The sequence below is a fragment of the Dermacentor albipictus genome, chromosome 6 (genome assembly GCF_038994185.2).
Source record: "Dermacentor albipictus isolate Rhodes 1998 colony chromosome 6, USDA_Dalb.pri_finalv2, whole genome shotgun sequence".
Taxonomy (NCBI): domain Eukaryota; kingdom Metazoa; phylum Arthropoda; class Arachnida; order Ixodida; family Ixodidae; genus Dermacentor; species Dermacentor albipictus.
Genome location: NC_091826.1, coordinates 406,669 through 431,923, shown reverse-complemented (window position 1 = coordinate 431,923; position 25,255 = coordinate 406,669). Strand labels below are relative to the sequence as shown.

At 53.1% G+C, this 25,255-nt stretch overlaps 1 protein-coding gene across 15 annotated transcripts in view; it reads left to right on the top strand.

Moving 5' to 3' along the window:
• LOC139060737 (transmembrane protein adipocyte-associated 1 homolog) overlaps positions 1-25,255 on the top strand; it is a 274,253-nt gene that overhangs the window by 208,093 nt on the left and 40,905 nt on the right. The gene's annotated exons all lie outside the window — the stretch shown is intronic.

Sequence of the window (25,255 nt, the reverse complement as noted above, 5' to 3'; positions counted from 1 at the left end):
CTCTTTTCGTGCAGCCTGTTGGCGACCTGACGAGTAGCCGAATAAGTCACAAAGCCGCTCTTTGAAAATGTTCCAGCTGGAGAGCTCGTCCTCATCGGTGCGAAACCAGACACGCAGTGTCCCGTCCAGATAAAAGATCACATTGGCAAGCATGATGGTAGGGTCCCAGTGGTGGCTTTGGCTAACACGCTCATACATGCTGTGCCAGTCATCAACGTCATTTTTGGCGGAGAATGTCCCAGGATCACGGAGACTAGGAACCATAACGTATGTTGTGGTAGGCACCGCAGGTGTAGGTGGCGACGGGGTGGTTCCATCGGAAGCCATGGCTGAGAAGACGACGGTGTGGCCGCACGGGGAACGTTCCACCTCCACCACAATGTTACACGAAGGACGAGTCAGTAAGATGAGCAACTATTTACAGGTTATATTTACAACAGCGGTTGCAGCGCTGACCAGTTAGATTCACGGCGCGAGCCCAGTTTGTTCTTCTTCCTATTTTCTTGAGTGATGGCGCCCATGCGCCTTATTCAAACAAGCAAATACCACGCACGTGTAGAAATATCTACAGAGATTCCATAGCTACCTTAATTCTACACAAGAAAAGTAGGAACATACCTATAAACAAAGGGGTCAGACAGGGAGACACAATCTCTCCAATGCTGTTCACAGCGAGCTTGGAAGAAGTATTTAAGCTATTAACCTGGGGAAGGCTTAGGAGTAAGGATCAATGACGAATACCTAAGCAACCTTTGGTTTGCTGATGACATTGTTCTATTCAGCAGCACTGCAGACTAGTTACAACAAATGATTGAAGACTTTAACAAAGAGAGTGTAAGAGTGGCGCTGAAGATTAATATGCAGAAGAAAACGATAATGATGAATAACCAGGCAAGGGAACAAGAATTCAGGTTCGCCAGTCAGCCTCTAGAGTCTGTGAAGGAGTACATTTACCTAGGTCAATTAATCACGGCAATCCCTGACCACGAGAAGGAAACTCACAGAAGAATAAAAATGGGTTGCATCACATACAGCAGACATCATAAGCTCATGACTGGGAGCTTATCATTATCGTTGAAAAGGAAAGTATACAATCAGTGAATTTTACCAGTGCTGACATATGGGCCAGAGACTTGGAGACCGACAAAGAAGTTTGAGAACAAGTCAAGGACTGCACAAAGGGCAGTGGAATGAAGAATGCTGCGCTTAACCTTGAGAAACAGAAAGAGAGAGATTTGGATCAGAGAGCAAACGAGTATAGCCAATATTCTAATTCACATTAAGAGAAAAAAATGGAGCTGGGCAGGTCATGTAATGCGCCGGTTAGAAAACCCTTGGACCATTTGGGTTACAGAATGGGTACAAAGAGAAGAAAAACGCAATCGAGGGCGACAAAAGACTACGTGGAGCGATTAAATTAGGAAATTCGTGGGAGCTAGTTAGAATTGATTGGTGCAGGACAGGGGTAATTGGAGATTGGAGGGAGAGGCCTTTGTCCTGCAGTGGACATAAAGTATGATGGTAATGATGATGACTAACAGACGCCAACAAATGTTCACGTTCCTTGAATAGTGGCTAAATCTGTAACATAATTTAATACAATACTGTACATTTTTCAGCCCTAATAAAGGTTGTTATTTAGCACATGCTAAAGTGGATGAAGGTGAAAGCCTGCGTGCTCACAAGACATTCATTGCATTATTTGGCATTTTCATTTTAGTGTGTTTTCACTGCATATTAGTTGTTTTACTCCACCGAAGGTAGTGTGTTTGAGTGCCTTAATTTGCCCTGATTAACACCAAAGGGTGCAGATTCGATGGTCCTAATTAACTGTGTCCTAATTAACTGTGCCTTTGTTAACTTTTTCTTAATTAACAACAAAGGTAGTGTGTTTGGCTTGACCTTCATAATGTCAATTGAAATTGAACTTAAAGATATGGCCGGATCACCCATATCTCCATGTTGGGTCGTGGGTTCTAGTGCCTACATAATTCTGTCTTAACACCAGAGGTTGTGAGTTTGACTCCCACAAAGGTCAAAGGTTTTGATCGGACATTGCCAAACATAGGATTTTTCTACCCATGAACCATCTAACGCTCTTGCCTTAATATTGTTCTTGTGTTACAATCTCAAAATAGGTTTAAATAATTCACTTATATATCAAACTAATAGAAACATTCATTTAAAGGGGCCATGAAACACTTTTTATGCGAAGCATATTACGAGAGCTCAACCCAGCTCCTCAGGCGCGGCGGTGTCGCCTTCAATACCACGTGACACCGTGACGTCACGACAGAGGAGAAGTGGCTTTGCAAGATGGGCTGGGTGGGAATCGAACCAGGGTCTCCGGAGTGTGAGACGGAGGCGCTACCACTGAGCCACGAGTACGATGCTTCAAAGCGGTACAAAAGTGCCTCTAGTGAATGCGGTGTTGCCTTAGAAACGAGCTGTTTCTAAGGCTCAGGCGTGCGTCGCTTGCTCAGGCGCACATTTCGTTGCTGCGCCGAACGCTGCGTTGCTCGACGCTCACCGCGTCCAATGCGGGGCGCGTAGTCGCTGCGCCGTAGCCCATTGTCTTACATCCCTTAGCGGGTCGACGGGAACGCTGTCGCGTTCCACTCTTGAAGGCGAAGCAGAGTAACGCATGAGTTGTTTCTTCGTCTAGCCGAACCAAATATAGCCAAGCAACAGCAGTTCACCAGGCTAAACAGTGGTTCAACAACTAAAATAAAGGCTAGTATGCTTCGCATCCTGGGCTTAACCTTACCTAAGCCACCGCCATTTTTTCCAACTTATCATAATATAGCCTCACATACGTCATCCTATGAATCTCGTGCCGCAAAATTGTTTTGAGTCTTTTAACTATATCTGGACTTATCACACCAATACCTGGCTTTCTCTCTCTTTTCATCTCCGCTAGTGTGCTGTAAGCAACACCTTGGGGAAACCAAGAGGGCAAAGGCCTGGCCAGAAGTTGAGTGTTGCGATGGTGAAAGGGGTCATCGTGGCAACCAGTGTTGGCTGTGGTAAACTACGTTACACAGTGTTGTGTCGGCAGCGGCAGGCAAGCGGGGGGCCCCGACCAGCGAACGCGCGGCTAGCGCCGGCGCAGTGAAGGAGACTCGGAGCGAACTGCTCCCGATGAAAACCGGAACGAAGACTCAGCCGACCCGCGGCCGTTTATTGCTAATAAAGACTTCACACGCCAGATGACACCTCCTGATTGGTCCCAGCTCGTCACAAGACAGAAGGGGGGTGCGCCATCTAGCTAGACTACTATGAAACATAAATGTATGATAACACAGAGATCTGACAGGGGGCGACACTATACTACATCATCCCCCCCTGGAAACAAAGCAAGCATACAGTGAAACGAGCACACAAGACGCGCACTTAAGTCCAAAGGCAATTTCAGTTCGTTCCCCCCCCCCCACGTTCACACACGCGCACCAGTCGCACACAAAGCACGCACTTAAGTCCACAACAGATTCAGTTCGTCCCCGCCCAAGTCCACATACACGCGCACCAGTCTTGGGCACCAAAATACAGGCAGTCACTCAAACAAAGTCCGACAAGGAACACGGCACAAAACTCACTGCACCGCAACAAGGAGCACTTTATACCGGTGTTACTGAAACATGTGGACTGTCTCCTAAATGTCACAGCAAGGCCCCTAGCCGTGGCATTTCAAAGACGGCAATACGCTCTACACTATAGAAACAAAATCATCGAGCCACGGAGGCCGTTTTCTGTCACGATGAGGACGCGTGCGTACCTCAGAACTTTGGGGGTTGCGACGCGTATCGGTCGACTTTAATGACCCAGTCGTCCCACTATTTCCCTCCCACTGGTTGGAAAACTGAATGTGGTTGTCACTCAAAGCTGGAGAGGGTTGCCCAGGAAGCTCCTCTCGACGTCCCAACAAGTCCTGCGAGGCTACCGATTCCCCCACGGAATCAGAAACGATTGCTGACTGTGTAGACTCGGAAGCGATACAGTCAGATGCACTACTTAAGTGATGCCTATGAAAGGACGATATCATGCCAGACGAGATATCGGAATGACTATCCAGGTTTGAATACGAGTACAAAAAATCTTTATCAGTTGTGGACAATGTACTATGTTTTGAATTATCTACCGTTGTGGTTAACTTAGATGCATGCCACATCTTCCCATCACTGAGTAGAAAAGTAGATGGTCCTACCTGGGCCTTGACTTTACGAGGTTTACTGTACTTAAAGAATCCTTTCCTCTTAAATCTTATTCTGACGGTGTCTCCCACCTTGATACGAGCTGCCTTAGCACCTCTACGTTTGTCTACGTACTGTTTAGTATGCCACTGTTTCTGCAAGAATCTTTCTTGAACTTGAGACACAAGACTGTCCTGTTCCCGTAGATCTACACAGAGCCGCATGGTTCCATCCTTCTTGCGCACCACCACGAGTGGAGACACCCACCCAGAAGCATCGACGCGCTCGATGACGTCGCAGTCCTTGAGACGTCGCAATTCATTTATGACCTGGTCACAGAGAGCCAAAGGTAGTCGGCGCAACTTTGAAGATACTGGTTTCGCATCTTGCTGCCGATGAATTCGGTGCATAAAGTTGTTGACGAGACCGAACTCTTCACTGGAGAGGTGATCATAAACCGGAGGCACACCTGTGGGGCTCTGTACTGAAGGAAGTGATGGTAGACGACATGTCAGCGACGTACCATCGATCTGTATGCCCAAGCGTTGGATGGCGTCTAAACCCAGCAGTGATGTTCCTGTAGTCGTTACGTGGAACGTGACGGAGCATGACCTTTGAAAAAACTGGACAGTGGCTTGGAAAAGGCCTTGAATGTCGATGCGTTGCTTGGAGAAATTCCTCAAGTCCACTGCTGTTTTTGACAGTCTGTGCTGTCGACCAAAGTGCTTTCCAAAATCCTCAGCCGTCATCAATGAGACAGACGCTCCCGTATCCACCGGCAGTCGCATGGAGACGCCGTTAACTACGACCGGAACTTGTAAATCCCTTTTAGCTTCCCAAGTGCTCACCGACAAAACAGACGCGGACGGCTGTCCTACGGAAGTTGAAGACAGCGTCTCTGCGGAATAGACGTGTTGAACAGTATGGGTTTTTCGGCATACTGATGCAAAATGGCCCAACGTGTGGCAGGCGTTGCACCGCCGATTCCTTGCGGGACAATTCCCGTATGTGGCAATATGTTTCGTGCTGCCACACCGATCGCATGCACCACGGTTCCCGGAGGAGCCACGTGCGAAATGTCGGCCCTCTTGGCGGCCTCTCGGAAGAAGTCCGTCGTCTTGGCGGCCTCTCGGAAGAAGTCCGTCGTCTTGGCGGCCTCTCGGAAGACGTCGGCCATCTTGGCAGCCTCTCGGAAGACGTCGGCCATCTTGGCGGCTCCTCGGAAGAAGTCGGCCATCTTCATGGCCTCCCGGACTGCGTCGGCCATCTTGGCGGCTCCCCGAAAGGAGTCGGCCATCTTCATGGCCTCCCGGACTACGTCGGCCATCTTGGCTCGTCGACGGAGCGCCAAGTTGAGCTGCCTCGATTCTCTGTATTTTCTCCGAGTCGAACGCGCGGTTCGCTCGATGCAGGGCTTCTAACGACGTCCAATTTCTTCTGCCTTGTCCAGGGACAGGGTTTCGCCATGGGCCAGCAACTTTTTGCGAACGCTGGCGTTCGCTACTCCATGTATGATTTGGTCTCGGACGCGCTCGTCATAGCTTGTGCCGAAGTTGCACTGTACCGCCTTCTCCTTCAATGCGGTCACGAATTCCAGGAATCCTTCTCCTTCAAACTGCTTTCGGCTGGTGAATTCGTGCCGTTCCGCCAGGACATTTGTTGACGCGGCGAACAGCCGGTCAAGCCGCTGCAAGAGTCTTGGAAACTCTGACGCTGGCGGGACCGCATCACTTGACGTTGACGCTGCGCCGGTCGACTGCCTTGCTGCTTCGCTTGAAGCTGACGCTGCGCTGGTTAACTGCCTTGCTGCTTCCTGCTCCTCGGCTGCAAAGTGCTTCCGTTATCCCTCACGCCCGAGAGCGCTGATGAGCGCAGACGCTCTCCGTGCGTCCGTTCAGTCGCCGCCGCCGGCCGCTTCAAGTTGGGCCTGAAAAATTTTTTTCCAGCGGTACCAGGGAATTAACGGTGGGCCGGGCACTTCAAGAAAAACGGGAAGGTTCGCCGTAAATGCCATGCCGGGTAGCGTGCAGGAGGCAAGCCGGAGCTCGCCGCAGGAAATAGGCAAGGAAGAGCAAAGGGGGCGAGAAGGCCTAGGCTCGGAAGCCTCGCAACGCCAAGTGCGTCCCGGCGTTTGCCGGCCATGCAGACACGGAAGGGACGCTTCACTTACGAAGCTCGTTGGTTTCCCGGGGCTTCGGTCGGAACCGTTGCGGGAATCCCATCCTCGTCGCCAAAAGATGTTGTGTCGGCAGCGGCAGGCAAGCGGGGGGCCCCGACCAGCGAACGCGCGGCTAGCGCCGGCGCAGTGAAGGAGACTCGGAGCGAACTGCTCCCGATGAAAACCGGAACGAAGACTCAGCCGACCCGCGGCCGATTATTGCTAATAAAGACTTCACACGCCAGATGACACCTCCTGATTGGTCCCAGCTCGTCACAAGACAGAAGGGGGGTGCGCCATCTAGCTAAACTACTATGAAACATAAATGTATGATAACACAGAGATCTGACAGGGGGCGACACTATACTACACACAGCTGCTCACTGCCATCTCGGAGGCTTCGTGCACCAGATGCATCTATCTGCAGTGCAAAGATGAAATTTTTTTTCTTTCTTTTTGCGATCACAGACATGTATATTCTTCATTTATTTAATATTAGTAGTTATGTATGACTGCGGATGTTCTTTTGATCAGGAAACCAGCCAATAGCATTGGTTCATCAACTGCTTTCGACCAGCTTTCCATAAAATTGTGGATGCTAGAGCAAGCATCAGTTCACTGCTTTTGACACAAGACTGTAGCATGCAATGCAATAATATTTGGCTCACGTGTTCACAAGAGCCTCGTCATTAGGTCTGCAACATTTTTTTTTTTTTTACTATGTTCAAAAAGTGTTTCAGGGCCCCTTTAAAGGATGAAAACCTCTGCCTATATCAAAGAAGTCATAGACTACACTAAGTGAAGAAAAATTAAGCAGCAGCTCTTAGCACTTATGAAGGCCACTTAGAAGTGCTTCCAGTAGAAAGAAATATTTACCAAAAGAGTAAATCTCAGAAGTTAGTTGTACCGGAGAGGTCTGCAAATCTGCAAGCCTTCCGTGTTCCGGGGAACGAGGCATAGCTGCAGGGCACTGATTGATGGAAGGACGTTACCTCTGTATACATGTTTTCATCTGTTTGGACACTGTAGTTCCTGTCAAAATAAAGCACTCTTCACTTCACCGTATTCACCTTGACCCTTTCAGGGTCAGTGATGTAAATGTACGGCGCCGCGAACAAGTCCAAAATGGTCGATGCCGTATATTTATGGCGCCGTCTGTGGGTTTAAAGCGCGTGCCAATTTCCTAACTTTTTCTTTTCTGGCATGTGCTGCCACTATGTGGGAATACAGGAAACGTTTTTTCTCGTGCCTCCCTCTCTCGGTTTTCATTGCATGGTTTGTTTTAGAGCTAGTTTTCTCCGGCGCATCTATATACTACCGCTCGCAAATTGGCGCGCGCACGGGCCAGCGGCGGTTTAGGTTTTGTTCCACGGGCAGTTTCAGCTTCTTACACTCATAAAACTAATGGCTATCTCGTTACTAATCGCTCAAAGGGCGACATCCCGTTTCTCGCCCATTTAGTGCTCACAGAGGTGCGCATAGGAAGGATGCAGCCATGCATGCATTTCCTTTTCTTTTCTTTTTTTTGGCAACTCGCAAAAACTAATTGCCTCTGGTTGGCAATAAGATGAAAATTAGTGGATGTTTGTCACATGTTTTGCTTTTTTGACGGGCACACAATCACACAGTTTTCTTGAGTGCGCTCACCTATGCAGTTCGATTATGCTATGGACGTAAATATTAGTCTAAGAGCAGGAACATTTGAGACTTAAGAAATATTCTGGTGTACGCATTTTTTTAGCCTTATATGTGTAACAATGCATCAAATTTTAATTCTTATAAGTTTATATCCTTCTTTGATTGTTGTTACTCATGAATAAACAGTACATATTTACCAATGCAAAATATTTTTTTTTCTCACTTTACGGTCACCCTAGAAAAATTGCGGTAATTTTTTTTTTTCGAAGTAGGTCCCTCAGCAGAATTAAAATTTGCAATAAAAAAAAATTGACCCTGAAAGGGTCAAAGACCCCCTGGGGGGTATTTACATAAGGGGTGGGTTAATGTACTTCTAAAGGTGTTTATTAGGCAGAGCTCGGAGCAGCGCAACGTCGACGGGCAGGGCAGTCACAACTTCCAAGCACGAGAGCCGTTGCTGAGCAGGAGCGCTCGACCCACTACTGTTTCGAGCCAGTAGCGCTGAACCCACTAGCCGTCTCTCTTCGCTACAATCACCCCCCCGGGAGCGAGAAGGGAGCCGTCCGGCGACCTAACAGCTTGTCACGATGAGCGGGTCGTAGTAAGGCTTTAAACGGTCGACATGGACAATGTCTCGTCCACGGCGGCGCATGTCTGAAGATGGCTCAACTGGTTCGATGACATAATTCACAGGAGATGCACGTTCGAGTACACGATAAGGGCCGTCATACTTAGGGACCAGTTTTGATGAGAGGCCAGGGGCAGTTAGAGGAACTGAGAGCCACACGAGCGCTCCCGGATCGAAGGTGACCGTGGCAGTGGCGTCACCGCAAGTGCTCCTCTGGCGCTCTTGATCAGCGGAAGTAAAGGCCCGTGCGAGGTCGCGGCACTCTTCTGCATGTCTGACCGTGGCAGAAATAGGCACGCACTCGGATGCATCCGGCCGGTACGGCAGAATGGTGTCAATGGTGTGCGAAGGGTGTCGACCATACAGCAAGAAATAGGGTGAAAATCCAGTGGTGCTCTGCGTAGCGGTATTATACGCGTAGGTGACGAATGGCAGAACGGCGTCCCAGTTCGTGTGGTCGGAGGCCACGTACATTGAAAGCATGTCGCCGAGCGCACGGTTGAAGCGTTCTGTGAGGCCGTTCGTTTGAGGGTGGTAAGCCGTAGTCGTACGATGAACAACGTGGCACTCTTTGAGAATCGCTTCAACGACTTCCGACAGGAAGACGCGTCCGCGATCGCTGAGCAGTTCTTGAGGTGGACCATGCCGCAGGATGAATCGGCGTAGCAGGAATGATGCAACATCGCGTGCTGTAGCCGCTGGGAGAGCGGCCGTTTCGGCGTATCGTGTAAGGTGATCTACTGCCACAATGGCCCAGCGGTTACCAGACGACGTCAGGGGAAGTGGCCCATACAAATCGATGCCAACGCGCCCGAACGGCCGGATAGGGCAGGGTAGAGGCTGCAGACCAGCTGGCGAGTGGTGGGGTGAATATTTTCGGCGCTGGCAGTCGGGGCATGAGCGAACGAACTTTTGAATGTAGTTGTACATTCCCCGCCAGTAGTAGCGTCGTCGGAGGCGCTGGTAGGTTTTGAAAAGTCCCGAGTGAGCACACTGTGGATCAGAGTGGAACGATGCGCAGATATCAGAACGCAGGCTTCGAGGTACAACTAATAACCACTGGCGGCCGTCAGAAGTGTAATTGCGTCGGTGAGGCAGGTCGTCTCGAATGGCGAAATGGCGAGCTTGACGGCGCAATGCACGAGTGGTTGGCTGCGATGACGGATCAGCAAGGCAGTCTATGATGGAGGCAATCCAGGGGTCCTTGCGCTGCTCAGAAGCAATGGTCCCAATGTCGACGGAAGAAACGTCAAGCTGGGATATTGCGCAGCAGGGATTGTCGACTGGCAAGGGAGAACGTGAGAGGGCGTCAGCATCAGCGTGCTGGCGTCCGTTCCGGTACATTACGCGGATATCGTAATCCTGTAAGCGAAGCGCCCAGCGGGCGAGACGGCCTGAGGGATCCTTCAATGACGACAGCCAGCATAGTGCATGGTGGTCCGTGACGACATCAAATTGTAGACCATACAAATAGAGCCGAAACTTGGTAAGCGCCCAGATGATCGCCAGGCATTCTTTTTCCGTGACGGTGTAATTGGTCTCGGCTTTAGTAAGCATACGGCTGGCATATGCCACAACATATTCAGGAAACCCTTCTTTGCGCTGCGCTAGGACAGCGCCGAGGCCAACACCGCTGGCATCTGTGTGTACCTCAATAGGTGCCGTTGGGTCGTAGTGGCGCAAAATGGGAGGAGACGTCAGCAAACGACGGAGCTTAGTGAACGCCTCGTCGCACTCGGGCGACCACGAACGGAGAGGTCCGTTGCTGCCAAGGAGCTTCGTCAGGGGCGATATGACGGCGGCGAAATTGCGAATGAAGCGCCTGAAGTAGGAACACAAACCTACAAAACTGCGCAGTTCTTTGGTGGACGTCGGTTTAGGAAATTCAGCTACGGCACGAAGTTTGTCTGGATCGGGGAGGATTCCATCCTTCGAGACGACGTAACCTAGTATCGTGAGCTGCCGCGCTGCAAATCGGTACTTCTTTAGGTTCAGTTGGAGGCCAGCGTTTGCTAAGCACGTCAAAACACGCCGTAGGCGTTGAAGGTGTGTGGTGAAGTCAGAGGCAAAAACAACGTCGTCAAGATAACATAAGCACGTGTGCCACTTCAAACCGCGGAGAACTGTGTCCATCATGCGTTCAAAGGTTGCTGGCGCATTACAAAGTCCAAACGGCATGACGTTAAATTCGTATAAGCCGTCGGGTGTGACAAAGGCTGTCTTCGGCCTATCGACGTCAGCCATGGGTACTTGCCAATAGCCGGAGCGTAAATCTAGAGATGAAAAGAATTCTGCTCCGTGTAGGCTATCGATGGCGTCATCGATTCGCGGCAGCGGGTATACATCTTTGCGAGTGATCTTGTTCAGGCGCCGATAGTCTACACAGAACCGTACCGAGCCGTCTTTTTTCGTAACAAGGACGACAGGAGATGCCCATGGACTGTTTGAGGGTCGGATCACTTCACGGCGAAGCATATCGTCCACTTGCTCATTAATCACACGACGTTCTGTGGCAGAGACGCGGTACGGTCGTTGCCGCAATGGCGGTTGGAAGCCAGTGTCAATATGGTGCGTGACAGCAGACGCCCGGCCAAGGGAAGGTTGCCCGACATCAAAAGAAGAACGAAATTCTTCTAAGATGCGCAGAAGCTGTGAACGCTGAGGTGGGGTGAGGCCATCGGCAATAGATGAATCGAACACACCTGTGGGCAAAGGTTCGCGATGACGAGGCACCCCGGGACACGCAGCGGGTGCAGGAGGAGGCGTTTGCTGGGAGGCGTCTTGGGGCATGGTATATAGTAGGGTACGAGACCGGAGTTCCAGGATGATCGTCTGAGGGTACCCCGCACACTCCACCAATTCTAAAGGTGTTTATTAGGCAGAGCTCGGAGCAGCGCAACGTCGACGGGCAGGGCAGTCACAACTTCCAAGCACGAGAGCCGTTGCTGAGCAGGAGCGCTCGACCCACTACTGTTTAGAGCCAGTAGCGCTGAACCCACTAGCCATCTCTCTTCGCTACATACTCAACAAAAAAATACAAGTCACTGCCTTATGATATAAGCGGTTACAGCATTTGTGTATGACAAGGGGCACGTAATGACGACTACGTCAGCGGGGAGAGCGTTCCAGTCCACAACAGTGCGGGGAAAAAATCAACCTGAAAAAGTCATAGTTCAAGAAAGAGGCCGAGCAGTTTAAGATGAATGTGCAGTGCGGGGATATATGTGGTTGGTATGAGTAATGTAAGGTGTTTGATTTAGTGTGCTACGGTAAAACTTGTCAGAGGCTGGCAATGCGGCGGCGAGCTTCGAGGCTTTCGAGACCAGAATTCGTCTTCAGGGATGGAACGCTGGTGTTATACAAATATGAAGCATGGGCGAAGGAAATGGCGCAGTTTTGAACAGACTCGAGTACATTTTTTGGGTATATTTGGTACAAATAATTTGACAGGATAAATCTCTGTGCGGTTCTGAACCAACTTGAGGGTGTTAATAAGGTCATTGTGATGGGGATAAAAAATAGCATGGGCATACTCCAGCTTGGGCCGCACAAAAGTTAGAAAAGCAAGTTGTTTAATAGAGGGAGGAGCGTGGAAAAGGTTATGGTATAGATAACCTAGACTACGATTAACAGAATTTATTATGTGGTTAACCTGACAGGTGCAAGTTAAGTCACGCGAGATATACACACCAAGATATTTGAATGAATCGGTTGTTGCAATCTGCATGTTATTGATGCTATAATTAGGCATATTGTAATTATGACAATGATGAATAGACATCAACGCCATTTTAGATACATTTAATGACATTAGCCAAGTGTAACACCAGTTTTGTGTGCGCGATAGGTCATTTTGTAACGCGAAGTGGTCGATGAGGTTAGTAATTTCCCAGTAAATCGCACAGTCCTCTATGAAGAGTCAGATATGAGAAGAAATATTACAAGGCAGGTCATTGATGTACAATAAGGAAAGGAAGGGACCAAGTATGGTACCTTGAGGTATGCCCGAAAGCATGGGCGTCAAGGATGAAGATTGTGAGTTAGCATGTACGAACTACTGACGGTTAGTTAAAAACCTTCGAATCCAGCTTAGAACACACGGATGGAAGTTAAGACAGGATAATCTTATTAAGAGACGACCATGTAGGACCGTATTGAATGCTTTTTCGAAATCTAAAAATGTTGCTTCAGTCGGGATATTACGATCTAGGTTTAAATGTAAGTTGTGCAAGAGCATGTTGGGTGTCACAGGAATAATTTTTTGCAGAAACTATGTTGACTTGGGTAAAAAAAATTGACAAATGTTAGGAAGTTTGCACTATGCGAATATAAAATATGTTCCATTATTTTACAAGAGACGCTTGTTATAGAAATAGGGCGGTAATTACTCATGATCGGCTTCCTTTCTTAAAAACTGGGATGACCTTGCCCACCTGCCAGTCATCTGGAATTGAAGTGCTGTTAAGCAATTCCTGGAATGTGAGTGATAAAAACAGGCTACAGACATGTTTAGTATTTTTTAGCACATATGCATTGATACCGTCTACTGCCGTGGATGACAAGTTCTTCACTTAGGTATTCAATTACTTTGACAATGCTGATGGGATTGAATGGGATATTTTGTATGAGCAGATATGCGAATTATGGTGGTTTGGGTAGGCAGTTGAGTAAATCATTAGTAAAAACCGAACTAAACGTGTTAACAAGATCTGCAACCTCCGTCTCTGTTATCGGAAGTCTGGACATATTGTTAAGTGAAATCTCATTCCAGTGATTAGGATTAATAGTCTTCCAAAATCGCTTCGGGTTAGTTTGTAGCATAGTTGTTAAAGTGGTAGAAAGAAACTTGTGTTTAGTTTGAGAGGTTAACTTGTCATATTCTTCCTTGACTGCGTAATACTTCTGCTATGTGGAAGAAAAATTTGATCGTTTGGTTGATTGAAATTTACACGATACTTACACAATACTTACGGTTTGCCAAATTTCTCAAGAAAATAATTTGCCCATTGGGGTGTTTGCTAGTAATCTGGAGGAGTGCATCGTTAAGTTTATGCGCTAATTTTGGGTTACTGTTAGGAGCCCTGTAGCAGACACCAAGCACAACGGTCTTTAGTGGAGCACTGCAATTTAACCATAAAATTTCTAGGTCTGAGGTAATGTTAACCAATGAACATGGAATATTTTTGTTAATAGTCTAAAGGTCTAAATAAAGTAAAAGTCTAAGTAACAACACTTCCCCCGCGTATGCCTGACGACCATTACGGTAAGCGTCAAAATTCGGTAAGTCATCCAAAACCTCATTATCTGTGATGTCACTTGTTAGCCACGTTTCAATTAAGATTGGTATGTTGCTGCCAGAAGACAAGAGGAGATTAGACAAGGCTTTGCGCTTGAGAAAGAAACTGTGTACACTGATGTAAATTATGGAAAAGGAAAAAAATGACTGGACGGTTAGTCCGCGGCTGCTTATTCGTGATCCGACAGCGAAACGATTCCTAGGCGATTTCTTTGACTGACAGTGTTTTTGGTCAAAGACTGTGGGGTTTCCGGCTCTCGCAGCGTTTTCAGGCTCTCGCGATGGTTGTGCGGAGGCCATTGCGTTGTATTGCCGAGGGGGCTCCGTGTCCCTCTCCTCCTTGCCTGGACGGGGTGGCAGCGGGTCATAAAACACTGTCGCTCTGCTGTCACCCCGCCCACGCGAAGGTCAACAGGCTTTGCCTATTGGCCGACATTTTGGCGGGATTCGGGCCCTGCTTGCGTGCACTCCGGGTAAGCGCGCGCAAGACGGGCGCCCGGAGAGACCACATCGGGGCGTCGGAAGGTGCGTACGTGTTCCTCTCTGTCGGCGGCGGCCCCCTTTGTCCGCCGCCGGCCGATGGTTACTTCGGCTCGTTGGGGTCCCGGCCTCGGCGGGCGTGCGCGCACTCTTCCGTCGTCTCGATGTCCTGAGGCAGCGTCTGCCGATCGTGCCCCCGTCTGTTCGTCTGTCGTTTCTCTCTATTTCCCTTTTCTCTGCTGTGGGGCGCACGATGGCAGGCGCTGACCGAAGGATAGGCAAATTCTTACTGCTCGGGTTCTTTGTTTCTCTCTCTGTCGCGGTGCGCCATTCTAGCGGCCACCGGCGACCATTCGGCCATGTTTTGTCTAATTAGATTCCTAGTCGGACGTGACGGTAAAACGTGTGTTTGTATTGAGTCCCAGGTTAATAAATGTTCTTTGTTGTTTCTTGAGAGCTTTGCCTAGGGTCTCCCTTGCTGCGCGCGCGGTCTCGCCTTCCCCTAAGCTGTGGGGCCGGCGGGGGCGCGTACGCGCGCAGCTGCGCGTCGGTACACGGAGCGGGCCGGAGCAGGCGCGGACGCGCGGTGCCCTGCGCGCGCGGCGGCTCGGAGTGCTCGAACCCGCGGTGGTGGTCGTCCGGCGCGCCGTGAGCGTCGCGGGTGAACCCCACAAATTGGCGCCCAACGTGGGGCCAAGGGCTCATTAAGCCTTTGGCCGCTTGATAGCCGAGCCAGAACGCTTTAACGATCAGGCTCGCCGCGTCAGGTCTGGTAGCAAGAGTGGCCCTTTGCTGCTTTCCGCTTTCGGACGACCCTCTGCCAAGTACCGAACGAGCGTCCACTTCGGGCACACGAAACACACGCAGCTGAGCGTATCGTTCCTGCGGGATCGGATCCTCGGCGCGCGTGGTGGTCTATAGGTGGACCCTTAAGGAACAGCACGTGAGAGAGACCACGAAGTGTCGCCTGCAACACACGCGGCTGAGCGTATCGGTCCCTTTGGGCTCGGATCCTCGGCAGGCGTGGTGGTCTAGGTGGTTCCCATAGGAACACCACGTGAGAGAGATCACAAAGTGGCGCATAAGTTCGTTTGCTGGCAGAATCCTTATCGCGCACGCTCGCTGCAGCCCACATTGGGGTTGAAAAGACAGCGTGGTGCTATGCTATCGCTCCCACTGGAGCGGACGTAGCACGTTTGGGAACGGAGCCTTGCTTCCCCCAAATTGTGCATGTTGGCACAACTACCCTAACGGCTCCCTGCGGAGCTAACAGCAGTTCGTCGCCTTTGCGATTTGACCTGTCGTGTCAGTTCCGCTAGCCACTGCGGCCCCTTTGCTGCTTTCCGCTATCGGACGACTCTCTGCAAAGTACTGAACGAGCGTCCACTTCGGGCACACGAAAAACACGCAGCTGAGCGTATCGTTCCTGCGGGATCGGATCCTCGGCGCGCGTGGTGGTCTATAGGTGGACCCTTAAGGAACACCACGTGAGAGAGACCACGAAGTGTCGCCTGCAACACACGCGGCTGAGCGTATCGGTCCCTTTGGGCTCGGATCCTCGGCAGGCGTGGTGGTCTAGGTGGTTCCCATAGGAACACCACGTGAGAGAGATCACAAAGTGGCGCATAAGTTCGTTTGCTGGCAGAATCCTTCTCGCACACGCTCGCTGCAGCCCACATTGGGGTTGAAAAGACAGCGTGGTGCTACGCTATCGCTCCCACTGGAGCGGACGTAGCACGTTTGGGAACGGAGCCTTGCTTCCCCCAAATTGTGCATGTTGGCACAACTGCCCTAACGGCTCCCTGCGGAGCTAACAGCAGTTCGTCGCCACCTTGTAGCGTTGGCTACAGTACATTGCTGAGTTAGTTGCCTTTGCGATTTGACTTGTCGTGTCAGTTCCGCTAGCCACTGCGGCCCCTTTGCTGCTTTCCGCTATCGGACGACTCTGCAAAGTACCGAACGAGCGTCCACTTCGGGCACACGAAAAACACGCAGCTGAGCGTATCGTTCCTGCGGGATCGGATCCTCGGCGCGCGTGGTGGTCTATAGGTGGACCCTTAAGGAACACCACGTGAAAGAGACCACGAAGTGTCGCCTGCAACACACGCGGCTGAGCGTATCGGTCCCTTTGGGCTCGGATCCTCGGCAGGCGTGGTGGTCTAGGTTGTTCCCATAGGAACACCACGTGAGAGAGATCACAAAGTGGCGCATAAGTTCGTTTGCTGGCAGAATCCTCGCGCACGCTCGCTGCAGCCCCCATTGGGGTGGAGAAGTCAGCGTAGTGCTATGCTATCGCTCCCACTGGAGCGGACGTAGCACGTTTGTGAACGGAGCCTTGCTCTTCACGAATTTTGCGTACCTGCACATTTCTGGCAACTCATTCGGAAAGCCTTAACGCCTGAGCGATCTGGCTGACCGCACCACATCTGCTAACCAGAGCGGCCGTTGTCCCCTCATTACGTTAGCAGACGTTGCTTTGCGCGAGACCGGGGCCTTGTCCCCCCTCGAGCCGAGCATAAACTCACGCTCGCGTACTGCCGCCCCCAGTGGGGTGAGCACGACAGCGAGGCGCTATGATACCGCTCCCACTGGAGTGGACGTAGCTCAATACGGGAACGGAGCCCTGGCGCTCCCCGAACCGTGTGTGTCGGCACCGCTGCCTACAGCTGTTCCCAGTGGAGCTAGCGGCAGTATGTTGCCACTTCGCCCTTCATCGGCTCCCTGCGGAGCTTACGGTGGGCAGATCGGTACAGTGGCCTCAGCCATTTCCGAGTTCTGCCCGTTGGCTGCGAACACGTTGAGCAGTGAGAAGGCACCGTGGTCAGCTGCGACCCCCTGTGGGGCACCCAGCCGTTCCACAAACAATTATGCTTCTCAGGCTCCCTTTGGAGTGCATGGTGCAGCGCCCAGTGGCGCAGTATCGGAGCAACGACCCATTTTGTCAACGCTGGCCGAACGTGACTTAAGCGACTCCGCCGCTCTCGGTAGCGACGGAAGACAACGGGACGGTCCCCCTAGGAACCACATTTGTTCCGGGGCTGGCGCGAACGGAACCCCCTTGGATTCCGCGCCGCTTATCGAGTTGGGAGCCATAGCTCCTTCGCTCGAGAGCACCTGCAACGCTCCAACAGTTTCCTGCGAAGCTGGAGCAGACACGTTGCTGCGCAACGCTGCAGGCATGATCCAAACCCTCTCTGAGGCGGTGAAAGCCCTTGTCGCTACGCCGAGGCTCACTCGCCCAGCGGTAAAGTTGGCCATTCCGATATACCGTGGATACGGCGACCTGGCGAGTGCCCGAGAATTCATAGAAAACCTGGCGCATTATCAAAGAGCCATGGGATTGGATGAACACGATGTGCTGGGACGCGTCGTTCCCGCAGCACTGACTGATGCGGCTGCCAGGTGGTATCGACTTGTCGGCCACCGAGCAGCAAACCTCGGGGAGTTTCGCGTGGCCTTCCTACGCGAATTCCTACCCGCAGACTACCATGGTAGGATGCGGCGAGAGCTGGAGCGACGCACGCAGGCTCCGGATGAGTCATTGTAGGAATACGTGCGAGCGATGGAAGAGTTGTTCTCTATCGCTGAGCCCCAAGCCTCAAATGAGGAACGTGTCGACCGGGTGATACGGCAGGCACATCCGACTTTTTCGGCCTACCTGCGTGGCAGTCGGTTCCGTGATTTAGAGGAACTGGCCGCCGAGGCGAAGCGCATACAGGGGGACATTCTCTCCACTCGTGCGTACCGCCCGCCACCGCCGGTCAGCGAGGCCCTTGAGCCGCGCTGTGCGTGGGGAGGAGCCATGCTCTTTTCCCCCCGGCGCCCCGCTGAGGCTGCCTGTGCAGCAACAAGCGTGACGAACAACTGGGAGCTGAGCGAACGAGCTCTGGACCCGTTCTCCTATGAGAGGCGCGTGGCTTTGACTACGCCGTCGCTCGAAACGCGCGTAAAGGGACGTCATCCGTCTTATCGCGTTGGGGAGCCTCAAAACAGAGAGCCCCGCGGCACTCCGTCGAACCAACCCGGGAGGAGAGCAGCTGATCCAGCCCGTGATCGAGATCGGGCTGGAATGCGCTGTTTCCGCTGTTCGCAGCGGGGTCACATGGCAAGGGATTGCACCGTTGACAGGCCTCCGGCGAGGCAGGGAAACGGAAACCGCGGTCGCTCGTGAGCGCACGATTGGCCGAACCCTTGTCAGCTCCCTGTGCGTACCGGGCAAGCTGTGATGCTGGTGCGCACGCGCCGTTTATTCCGATCACCCTTGCTGGTCGTGAATTTGCGGCGCTACTGGACACGGGCGCTAGCGCCTCGTTGTTCGGCGATGAGGCTTTCTCCCATTTGAGCAAGCACGCAGTGCGCTTGAGAGACAGCCGAACGACTTTTAACCTTGCGAAAGGCGTGGCCCATTCGGCAGGCGCCGCAAGGCTGACCGTCAGATGGGGGGAACGACTGAGACGCACGCGTTTCATTCACCTCCCAGGGCTCAGTGTTCCTGTGATTCTCGGACGGGACTTTCTCCTGAAAACCGGGATCGTAGTGGACATTGCTAATGGTGGCTATCGCGACGGACCTTTTTCCTCGCTTAAGCCGTTCATCAGCCCGCCGGCGCCGACTCTTGCCCGTGCAGAAGAGGCGTTCGGACCGTGCCGCGCGCAAAGTTCGGGGGCAAGCCCCTGCGCTGTGCGCTCGCCTGCTCCTAGCCCCCATTGGCATGAAGCGGCACGGCACGTTAAGGCACTACACCCGTTGGCCGCCAGTGCGGTTCACTTGGGTGGTGCACAGAAGGCTCGGTTGTTGTCACTATTACGCCAATACGATGAGCTATTCACCGATCTGCCTGGCTGCACCAATCTAGTGAGCCACAAGATCGAAACCGGTGATGCGCTTCCACTGAAGTGCAACCCTAGGCCTGTCAGTCTGGCCAAGAGGCAGGTGATTGACGGTTTGCTGGATGAGATGCTAGCGACAGACATTATCCGACGCTCTTCCAGTGCTTGGGCGTCTCCAATTGTGTTGGTGCCTAAGAAAGATGGCAGTCAGCGCCTTTGCGTAGACTACAGCCGTCTGAACGGAGTGACTCGAAAGGATGCCTACCCGCTCCCGACGATTAGCTCCATTGTAGGAAACCTGGGCAGTGCGAGGTACTTTACTACGCTAGATGCCTCCAAAGGTTACCTACAGGTCCGGATGGATGATCGTGACCGGTGCAAGACCGCGTTCACGTACCACAGAGGGTTGTTCGAGTTTACTCGTATGCCCTTTGGCCTCTGTAATGGTCCGGCGACCTTTCAAAGGCTGATGGACCGCGTTCTCGGGGAAGCCAAGTGGTCACACTGCTTATGCTACCTCGACGACATCGTGATCTATTCACGAACCTTCGAAGAGCACTTGACCCATGTTGCCGATGTGCTCGAGAGGGTGTGGGCTGCCGGGATGACTTTGAATCCGGCGAAAGCCCAAATCGCGCAAACTCGAGTTCAATTACTCGGGTTTACGCTGGGCAGCGGCTCCATTGAGCCGGACGGGGAGAAACTTCGAGCCATACTCGATTTCCCCGTGCCAAAGGACGTACGCGGCCTGCGCCGCTTTCTGGGAATGGCCAACTACTACAGGTCGTTCATTCCGTCCTGTGCCCGAGTGCAGGCACCCTTGACCAAGCTATTGGGAAAGTCTGTCGAGTGGCATTGGGGACCTGAGCAGCAAGAGGCGTTTCGCCGTCTGTCTAGCGCCATTGCGGAGACAGCGCAGCTCCGGCTCCCCGACCTGACCAGAGAGTTCGTTGTCCAGACTGACGCGAGCGATTTGGGATTAGGAGCCGTCCTCCTACAGGTATTTGATGGCGTGTTGCAACCGCTGGCCTTTGCCAGCCGCTCCTTAACACCCTCGGAGAGAAATTATTCCGTGACCGAGAAGGAATGCCTCGCCATCGTGTTTGCACTACGTATGTTCGATGTCTACCTTGACGGGACGAAATTTGTCGTGCAAACAGACCACAGTGCGCTAAGCTGGCTGATGCGGCTCCGCGAGCCTGCGGGCCGGCTCGTGCACTGGGCCCTCCTGATACAGCATTATGACTTGTCAGTGCAATATCGAAAGGGGAGCACCAACGTAGTAGCTGACGCGCTATCTCGCGCTCCATTGTCCACCGGGAGCCTTCCTCTAGGTGGCTCTTGCTGGCGGCGCCTTTGCGCCAGCAAGTATCAGGGGCGAAACGGTGGCCGAGCCGCCGAGCGGTGAGAAGCGAGAGCCCGCAAACGGGCAAACCCGTGCCGCTATCCAGGCAAGCAGCGTGCCGCAAAGCAGGCGAGAGGGGGAGCTTCTTGAAAGCGAACCCACGACGCCGACGCGGGCGGTAGGGATGGCTGCAGTCCTGAGTGGGGACGAGACCAGGCCCGCCTGCATGGGTACTGGAATCGCATTCAGCCGGAAAGAGCTACTGACGGCCCAGCAAAATGACCCGTTTTGTTGCGCTTTGAGCGACGGTCTCCGGGAGACAGAGCGCCGAGACGCTGCTTGTACTGCAGCGGGCGTGGTGGAGGCGAAGCCAGCGTGTGTCGCTGTGGCCTCTGGGGATTCATATTTGCTGGATAATGATGGGCTCGTGCTGAAGTACATAGCCACCGATGATGAGTCCGTAGACGCCTTTAAGGTGGTTATCCCCAAGAGTCTGAGAGGCGCACTGTTGCGATTCTCTCACGACGAACCCTTGGCCGGTCATATGGGTGGCTCCAAAGTTTTTGCAAAACTGAGCCAAACTGTGACCTGGCCGGGCATGAGGCGGGATATACTCCGCTATTGCCGCTCCTGCCATATCTGTCAAATGGTGAAATCACGAGGAGGCAAGCCACCTGGATTGATGAAACCAATTGACAGTGTGCGTCCGTGGCAGATAGCCACCTGCGATCTAATGGGGCCTTTCCCCAGGAGTAAGCAGGGGTATAGCTACTTGTTGGTAGTTGCTGATCATTTTTCAAAATGGGTTGAACTGTTTCCTCTTCGGAAAGTGACAGCACGGGCGGTGCTAGGAAAGATCCTAGAAGTGTTCAATCGGTTCGGCTACCCGGAAAGGCTGATCACGGACAATGCGTCCTATTTCACCGCTCGGGTGTTTGGTGCGACGTGCCATTCCTTTGGAATTGATCACCGCACTACTTCGCCCTACCATCCCCAGTCCAATCTGACAGAGCGAATGAACAGAACGCTCAAACCCATGCTCTGTGCCTTTGCCGAGCGCCAGAAGGATTGGGCTGACCACTTGAACGAGCTCGCGTTCGCCATCCGAACCTCTGAAAATCGTTCAACTGGTTTCTCTCCTGCCTTCCTCAATTTTGGAAGGGAGCTGGCGAATCCTATGACCAGGATAGTTCGCCGCCAGCACGAGGATGAGAAGGCGCAGGCAGACCGCTCTGCTTACGCATCGAAGCTTCGGGACCGTCTTTGTCAGGCTCTCAGCAGAGCAAGGCAGAGCTTGACGAAGGCCAGAGCCCAGCAAAAGGCTCAGTACGATCGCAAGCACCGCCACCTTTCATTTAAGGTGGGTGATCTGGTCCTGAAGCGGAACCACGCGCTTAGCGATGCTAGTAAGGGGTTCTCAGCCTCGCTGGCACCTAAGTGGCTTGGTCCGTACCGAGTGCAGAGAGTTTGCTCTCCGCTCGTGTACTTGTTGAAGGGTCCCCCTTCGGGGAAACTAAGTCGTGCCCATGTCGCAGACCTGAAAGCCTATGTCGCTCGGGCTGGCGATGTCACGCCCGAGCCCGTTCGCACAAGGCGCCAGCGACAGGGCACACCCGTAGTGGCCAACCACAAACGGTACAGTCTGAGGAAGCGATCACCTGTGTGATATCGCGCCGGACGGCGGACCCTCTCCGCCACCGAAGGCCCTCGGGCAATGCGCAGCCTCAGTAGGCAAACTTCTTTCTTGACGGGCGTTCCCCGAAAAGAGGTCTTGCCGCAGCCCATGCTAGATAATTTTTGCTCTGAGTGCATGTTTTATTTCATTGTGTATATGCTATGGTGTGTTACTCCTACGTAAATACTTTTTATTTTTTTTTGTGCATGTAAGTGCTCGAACTTTCCAATGAGCATGTGCGTCCTTGTTTTGTTTTGCTGTAAATAGTGACGAACCGCAGTTTTCCGTGTAGTTAACTGGCCGCCAGTGCTGTGTCGCGGGTTTTCTTCGCTGGCCCATTCGGGACGGTAGCCGTCGCGGGAACGCGGCGGGGAGTCGCGGTTTTTGTTTTGTATGTGTTTTTTGTTTGGGAGGCCAGTTGGCACGTCGGCTACAGCTTCCCCTCGAGGGGGAAGCTGCGGTCGCCTGGCTGTTGCTTCCGGATGTGCGCATGCGGGAGGACAGTCGTAACGGTGTTGCAGGGTTGTGGTGATGACTGCCGAAAAGGCGCGCAAGACGCTTGTTGTTCTTTTGTTGGGCTCTGTGACGTGGCCGCAGCCGCTTTGTGTGCGCGCGTCTGGCGGCATTCCTGTGAACATGTGTGCGTGTGTGAGTGCGCCCGTGCCCGGGGCGAGTGTGCGTGCGCGCTTCTTTGGACGCCCTAGATCGCCAGTGGCATCCCCGACCTTGTGCCCCTACTCGCACCTCCCCGGGGAAGGGCGAGCGAAAACCACTGCGGCCCGCGACGTGAGACCCACCTCGCTTCCCCCGGCTGACGGAGGGGATGTTTTATTGCATAGCTCCCGCCTAAGAGTAACGGGATAGGGTTGCGCCGGCGGTCCTGGCCCACTTCCTTGGGCGCAACTTTGAACCCCCGTTTGTGTGTGTGTACTGCCGTGTGTGCATGAGTGGCCGCCTCGGTGGGGGTCGAGACGGACGGGCGAATGGGGAGGCTTCCCGCGTTTTTCCGGGCGCCACCGGAACTCTTGCGCGTTGTGCGCGGGCACTTGTCTCCCTGACTTCAAGGCGCAAGGTGCAACATCGATGGCTGCGCAGTCCTGCACAAACGGCGGCCGTCGCGGCGACTCCGACCTGCAGCATCCAGGGCCATTCGCAAAAGAAAGGCTTGGCTCCCAATGGGACCTGGTGGAGGCTGGCCCGGCCCCTCGGCGGAGCCGGACATCCAAGAGGAACCGCCGGCCGCGTCAGACGAGTGCTCGGCGGCAGGACCGGGCTGCGAGGAGTGTGGCCACCTGGACGTGCCAGCAGGATGGGGCGCCGCCCCTGACCTTCTGCAGCAGCGCCCCATGGAAAGCGCAGAGGCGGGTTCGCCGAGATAGGCAGGTGAGCCTGGCGCCCCATCCATTCCGCGGGCACACGGTGGCCGAAACGAGCGGCTCGGCCGCAGCGCAGTTCCCTCTTCCGGACGGCATCCGCTGTTGCCGGGTATGTGCCACGCCGGTCTACTCACAGACCCATTTCCGAGGTTCTCTGCACCGGGCTCGGGAAAGGGCCCTTTTCGAGGCTGGTGCTGGCGACCGCAATCCGGCACCAAGCGGCCCGAAGGTTGCGGACTCGGATTTGGCGGCCCTGTGCCGGCAACGCTTGCGAGACAACCCCGGCTTCGCGGCAATGGTCGGTGCGGTGACCCCGACGGCGGCTATCGAGAATACGGCACCGGGCGTCGAGACCAAGGTGACCGGCTGCGGAGCTTCCCCCACACCCCTGCGTCATACTGACGAACTGATCCACGAACTGGGGGGGCTTTCGTGGCCGTGACCGGGCGTTGCGCAGGGGAGCGTGGGCACGAACATAGCGCTATGGGACTCCCCGTGAGTGCCAGTTCCTTGTTCGGGCCACCCTTATTATTATCATGTTGTTTTATTGTGTTATCATTTTGTGTTTTGTGTTTAACTTTACTATAATATACGCGTTTTCTGTGTGTAACTGTAAATAATCTTCGTTGGGGTGGAAAATTATTATCGTTTCCCCCCGCTTCTGTATTGCTGTTTTTGTTTTGTTTTTGTGTGTTTATTTGCATGTGTGTTTCGCCTAATAATAATATTACACGTAACTTTATAATATGGTTTCTGCTCGTGTTTTCTTTGTAGCTATCAGTAATTATTTTTCTTTTATTTCATGGTTATTTTTGTGTAGACATGCATGGCACTGGTTAAGAGCAATTATAGAAATTTCTTTGGGCTGACCTGAGGTTTGCGCGCACCCCGCTAGTCTGACCACGTCAGACCGGTGGGAGGGCGATTTAGGAGGGGAGAGTGTGGGGACTGCGTAGCCCATTTCGTTGCAGCGCCATAGCACAGCACGTTTTGGGCATAGGAACCGAGCGCGGCGAGGTCGCTTTCCCCCTCTCTCATTCCTCCGAGGGCGCCGAACGGCAGCGGGACCGTAAAACACTTGCTGCCGTCCGCCCCCGAACGGTCCAGGGGCTCACGCGATTGGTCTGTTTGGGCGGGAACCCGCGTTCCCTCTCTCCTGGCGACTCAAGTCGACCGAGGAGCGGCAACGCAGGGAGAAGCTCTCGGACAGCGAAACGGTGCGTACTGACTTCCCATTCTCCCGGTCATCCCTTTGGTTGGCCGGTCTCGCCGAAGGTCCTCGACCCGAGGCGGTTGCATACCTTTTCGCTGCTCCTGTTCTGAAGGCTACGCCAAAGAGACGCGGCTCACTTGACGTGCGCGGTCGTACTGCGCCGAGTCGCCCTCGGAGGCTACCCCGAGCTGAAAGAACGTTGCCCTGGTAGCACGGTCGTTGGGAGCCATCCTCCCGTATAGCGGCGTGCTACCGCGTTTTGAGATAGCTGAGTGTCACCCCTTGACTTGCGGGAGCTTCGGCTCATGAGCCCCGCGCCGGAACGGGTGTGTACAGATATCCTGAACGCCAAGGTGGTCGTACAATAAACGCCTTCCTTGTACTCTGGGCCTTCTCCTTGCGGCGCTCTGTTTCGCTCCCATAGGAG